This window comes from Poecilia formosa, unplaced genomic scaffold, assembly GCF_000485575.1.
Source record: "Poecilia formosa unplaced genomic scaffold, Poecilia_formosa-5.1.2 Scaffold964, whole genome shotgun sequence".
Taxonomy (NCBI): Eukaryota; Metazoa; Chordata; class Actinopteri; order Cyprinodontiformes; family Poeciliidae; genus Poecilia; species Poecilia formosa.
Window position 1 is genome coordinate 42097 of NW_006800903.1, and position 5929 is coordinate 48025.

The 5929-nt window shown below is 50.1% G+C and overlaps 1 protein-coding gene across 2 annotated transcripts in view; it reads left to right on the forward strand.

Annotated features, from left to right (window-relative positions):
• LOC103132229 (procyclic form-specific polypeptide B-alpha-like) overlaps positions 1-5929 on the forward strand; it is a 46380-nt gene that overhangs the window by 28619 nt on the left and 11832 nt on the right. The window contains exon 1 of one of the 2 annotated variants that reach the window (XM_007543995.2): positions 1103-1113. The exons of the other annotated variant lie outside the window; for it this stretch is intronic. The gene's annotated coding sequence lies outside the window, so the exon portion shown is untranslated. Of the gene's footprint in view, positions 1-1102; positions 1114-5929 lie in introns of those variants that run through there. 2 annotated transcript variants of the gene reach the window in all.

A 5929-nucleotide genomic window follows, 5' to 3' on the forward strand; every position in this document is an offset into this window, starting at 1 on the left:
GAGTCCTCAAAATCCCTAATAAGGGTAGAGTCCAAAATAAGCGATCCAGGAACCCAGGAACGTTCCTCTGGACCGTAGCCCTCCCAGTCGACAAGGTACTGGTGGCCCCGACCTCGCCGCCGGGAGGCAACAATCCGGCGGACGGTGAAGGCCGGATGGCCATCTATGTCACGGGCGGGTGGAGGGGGTTCGGCCAGAGGGCAAAGGTCACTGGATAGGACGGGCTTGAGCTGGGATACATGGAAGGTAGGATGGATGCGTAAAGACGGAGGGAGTCGAAGTCGCACAGCTGAGGAACCCACGATCGCCAGTACCTCGAAGGGGCCGATGAACCTGGGGGACAACTTCTTAGACATAGATTTAAGGGGAACGTTGCGTGTGGATAGCCATACCTTTTGGCCTACGGAGTATGTCGGGGCAGGAGTTCTTCTTCGGTCCGCCAGCCGTTTGTTAAGAATAGACGTGTTGTTGAGGGCGGAGATGGCATCATTCCAGATCTTATGGCTTCTGCGGATGTGATGTTGGACTGACGTGACCGAAATGTTTTCTTCATCAGATGGTAGGAGTGGTGGTTGATATCCAAGGACTATTTCAAAAGGAGAAAAACCAGTAGCTGCAGAAATGTGACTGTTGTGTGCGTATTCTACCCAAGGAAGGTGTTGGGCCCAGTCGTCGGGGTTGATGGAGGTGAGACATCGCAGGGTGGCCTCAAGCTCCTGGTTCATACGCTCCGTTTGCCCGTTGGTTTGAGGATGGTAACCGGAGCTGAGAGCCACCTTGGCTCCCAGGGCGGAGCAGAACTGGCGCCAGACCTGCGAGACAAACTGAGGACCCCGGTCCGAGAGAATCTCCTGAGGAATCCCATGGAGCTTGAACACATGTTTTATGAGGAGCATGGCGGTTTGAGCAGCAGTGGGTAACTTACGAAGTGGAACGAGATGACAGGCCTTGGAGAAACGGTCGATTATAGTTAGAATAGTGGTCATACCTTTGGAAGTCGGAAGTCCGGTAACAAAATCGATAGCGATGTGGGACCACGGCCGCTTGGGTGTGGGTAGCGGTTGGAGAAGGCCTGCCGGAGGTTGATTAGACGACTTGTTTCTTGCACAGACTGTGCAGGCTAAGACATACTCTTTGACATCCTTGTGTAAGGATTTCCACCAGAATCTGCGACTTATCAGTCCGATGGTGCGACTGACGCCAGGGTGAGCAGAGAACTTGGATGCGTGAATCCACTGGATGAACTGGGAACGGACAGCTGAAGGGACATACAATTTACCTGGAGGACAGGATTCTGGAGGAGCTTCGGTTTGTTGTGCCTGACGGATGATGTCCTCCATCTCCCAGGTAACCACTCCTACCGTACAGCTAGGTGGGAGGATGAGAGCTGGGGTCTCCTCCGAATCATCAAAGGAATGGATCCTGGACAGAGCATCCGGTTTCACGTTCTTTGAGCCTGGACGATAGGAAATAGATAGGTTAAACCGTGAGAAGAACAGAGACCAGCGTGAGTGACGGGGGTTGGATCTTTTAGCTGACTGAAGATATGACAAGTTCTTATGGTCGGTCCAGACTAAGACAGGTTGCTCCGCTCCCTCAAGCCAGTGGCGCCATTCCTCTAGCGCCAACTTTATGGCTAAGAGCTCTCTATCCCCCACATTATAATTGCGTTCGGCTGGGGAGAGCCTGCGGGAAAAGAAGGCACATGGATGCAGTTTAAGATCTCGGTCGGAGGTTTGGGAGAGAACAGCCCCGACCCCAGTGTCGGAGGCGTCCACCTCCACCACGAACTGTTTAGTGGGGTCGGGCTGGATCAGAACGGGAGCCCTAGCGAACCGTGACTTGAGCTCAGCAAAGGCTGCATCAGCTTGATGATTCCAACAGAACTCCTTCTTGGTAGAGGTAAGAGCCGTAAGGGGAGAGGCCGTCTGGCTGTAATTACGAATGAACCTTCTATAGAAGTTAGCAAACCCAAGGAAACGTTGTAATTGTTTGCGGGTCTCTGGTTTAGGCCAGTCCAGGACTGCTTTGATTTTATCCTCCGCAGCTCTTACCTGTCCGCCCTCAAGGACGTATCCCAGGAAGGTGACAGATGGACGATGGAACTCACATTTCTCGGCTTTCACATATAGTTTGTTCTGCAGAAGTCTCTGGAGAACCAAGCGAACATGTTTCTGGTGTTCAACGAGGGACTTGGAGTAAATCAAGATGTCATCTAGATAGACAAAAACAAAAACATTAATAAAATCTCGGAGGACGTCATTAACCAGGGCCTGGAAGAAAGCGGGAGCATTAGACAGGCCAAACGGCATAACCAAATATTCGTAATGTCCCATGGGAGTCTTGAATGCCGTCTTCCACTCATCACCCTCTCTTATGCGGAGCAGGTGATAAGCGTTTCTGAGATCTAACTTAGAGAAAATGGTAGCACCCTGAACGGGCTCAAAGGCTGAGGAGAGCAGGGGTAATGGGTACTTATTCTTAACTGTGATTTGGTTTAGACCTCTGTAATCTATACACGGTCTCAGTGAACCATCCTTTTTTCCTACAAAGAAGAAACCAGCACCCAGTGGGGACGAGGACGTCCGAATGATGCCCGCTGCGAGGGACTTATTGATGTAGTCCTCCATGGCTTGACGTTCAGACCTGGAAATGTTGTAGAGCCTGCTATTGGGTAGTGGGGCTCCAGGCAGGAGGTCGATAGCACAGTCGTAAGGTCTGTGAGGCGGAAGAGACAGGGCTTTGTCCTTACTGAAAACAGCAATGAGGTCGTGGTACTCACTGGGCACTGAGGTAACATCAGGGGGGTCAGCCTCAGCAGAAGATGAGACTGAGGTCTGAGCCGGGACAGCGGAGCGGAGACAGGAGGAGTGGCAATTAGTAGACCAGGACTCTATCTTGGCCTCCACCCAATCTATTCGGGGGTTGTGTGTGAACAGCCAGTTGAAACCTAGCACTAGGGGTGAGCTGGTAGCAGGAAAAACATAAAAAGTTATCTCTTCAGTGTGGTTACCGGAAATTAACAGGCGAAGAGGTTTAGTTTTATGGGTGATCTGGGGTAGATTTCTCCCATCCAGGGCTGAGACACGGAGAGGGACTGGTAGGGGTTCGACCTCGACAGGGAGTTGATGAATGATGTCAGAACAGATGAGGTTCTGTTCACATCCAGAGTCGATGAGGGCTGACAGGGAGAATGAATCGTTCTGATAAAATAGAGTGACTGGAATTACTAGGCGGGGTCTTGATGAGGGTGGTGCCGACAGTCTTCCCGCTCTGACTGCCGGACCTACAGGTTTAAACGAATGGGACAGTTAATGATTACATGATTTGGCTCACCACAGTAGAGGCAGAGTCGTGAGCGCATCCTCCTTTGCCGTTCTTCTGGTGTAAGCCTCGTGTGTCCAAGTTGCATAGGTTCAGGCTCATGAACTGTGGAAGAAGGAGGTGAATGCAGGATAGAAGACTGACTACTGGTTAGAGACACACGAGGAGAGAAGGCTCGGCGGGATCGTTCCTTAGCCCTGGCACGGATACGATTATCCAACTTTATTGTTAGATTTATAAACTCATCTAGTGACTCCGGTTCGTCAAGGGCAGCAAATTCATCTTTAATTTGATCATTTAGCCCATGGAAAAAGGCGCTCTTAAGAGCAATGGGGTTCCAGCCCGAAGCTGCAGCCTTGATTCTAAAGTCAATGGCGAAATCAGAAGCACTTCTCTGGCCCTGTCTTAGTCCATGTAATTCTCTGGAGGCAGATGTCTTTTCTGTCTCCTGGCAGAAAACCTGCTTAAGTTCAGTCAGGAATTCTGGATACGTACATCCGTAATTGGACGCAGTAGTGAATCGGGCTTCAGCCCAGTCTAAGGCTCGACCCGTCAATAAAGATAGCATGTAAGATATCTTAGCATCATCATGGGGAAAACTTTGCGGTGAATGGTTAAAGACAATAGTACACTGGAGGATAAATCCCTTAACCTTCCTGATGTCTCCTGAGAACTTCTCCGGTGTGGCTGGACGGACCTCCGGAATCCCGGAATGGACGGGCGGATCTGGAATTGCAGGAGGAGCAGGAGAGGGGTCAGGAATCTGTTGTACTGAATTCTGAAGGAAATTAGAAAGTTCAGTTAGTCGACGGTTTGTCTCTGCTTGGCGGTTTCCCAGTTCTCTTAACGCTGAATCATGGGACTGAATTAAGGCGTGTTGATCGGATAAGGCTCTTCTGATTGAGTCCGCGGAGGTTGTGATTTGGCCTGAGTGTTCTGTCATGATGGTGTTCACTCTACGAACCCACATGCAGGAACACAATCAGATGAGTCAGAGTAAATAACAATAATAATGAGTTTATTGATTCCAGGGAAAGGGGAAGGGAGTGAGTACTGGAGCGGATGACCGGGTCGTCTTACTGTCAACGAGAGGAAGAGGGTTAGTGGAGGAAGGAGTGCGTATCTTTTTCCAGGAATGAATCGAACTGGTTCTTACTTGATCTGAAGGTGAGTAGTTGAGGGCTGAGCGCTGGATAATTGAGCCTCGTCGGAGGGCGGACAGGTTATTTGCGGCGGAAAGAGCGAAGTACGTCGCGGTCCAGTTGTTCCTTCTTTCCAGAGGGGTTCGGGCCAGGACCGACAGATCCGTTGCGTCCCGAAGGGGAATCCACTGGAGACGGACCGAGACTGGGAAAGGTGAACACACGAGGGGTGGCGTCCGACCGGTAACACCGGCAGCGTCGAGGGAGGACACACGAGGAGAGCAACTCACAGACAGCGAGGGACAAGAGCTTTCTCTGAGCCCAAGGCAGATGGCACACACAGGAGCAGCGAGGAGGCAACAGGATAACCTGGTAAGGAGGACAACAAGGGATAAATAACGAGCAGATCACAGAGGGCCTTTCTCTGGAACGATAGTTACCAAGGTAAGCTAACACTCAGGCGATGAGAAGTTGTTCAGCCGCTGCTTATATCTGCAATCCATGCCCTCCAAACAAGCTACAGGTGTGGCCACGGGGTTACCCCTGCAGCTTCTCAGGGGCTCGCCTCTGGTGACATCTGGTGGACGCCCAGAAGAATGATGGAGCTCCAAAAAATAAAAACTCAAACAAAAAAAAAAAGAAAAGCAAAGCAAAAAAAAACACAGATCCTGACAGCTGTGCTACAATCCGCAGAGGTCTCCTGCTATCCCTAGAAAAATAACACCCTGAACGGTTGCCCATATTGCCCATGACAGAAACCACAACTGAAACATCGCAATTAACGGTAAATAACGTTCAACTATGAACACTGTCCAACGCAACAAGTAACCAAGCAGAAGGAGCACCGTGACGGTTCTCATCCTCCCTCCCACTGCGATGTTTGCCACCATGACAGGAGACTAAATCAATCAATGAGCATGCTCTTTGTTCAACTTTTACTTATTCGGCGATTAAATAAACGTGTGTATGTGTTAGCTACTGCAGTGTACACAAGAACAAAGAACGGCTCTCAGTGAGGCTTCAGTCCTTAGGACTTAGTAAAGATCCGTCCAGAAGAAGCAGATCGTTCCAGAATGTCATATTACTATATTGCACTTTGGTCACAGCGTTGTCCCATATAGGCGACACCTCAGTCAACACACAATGGCATGAGTGACAACTTTTTTTCATCCAGATGTAACATGTGTCTCAGTACAGCTAGCTTTGCTAGCATCACGTCCACAGATCTTACCTTTCTTTAAGCTTTCCTTCCAAGTGACGCTAAAAGTTGGACGAAGTCCCCACCGTCTGTGAAAGCGAAGCGCTGCTGATTTTACATGTCACCATATGTTATGGTTTTTGCAGCGCTATTATATTACTGACGATTAGACGGATATCCACCACTGCGCATGTCTGGAGCTCTGCGTGCGAGTAAAGGTGGAGGCGATGGGTGACAACAGACACTAAGTCATGTTATTGCTTGG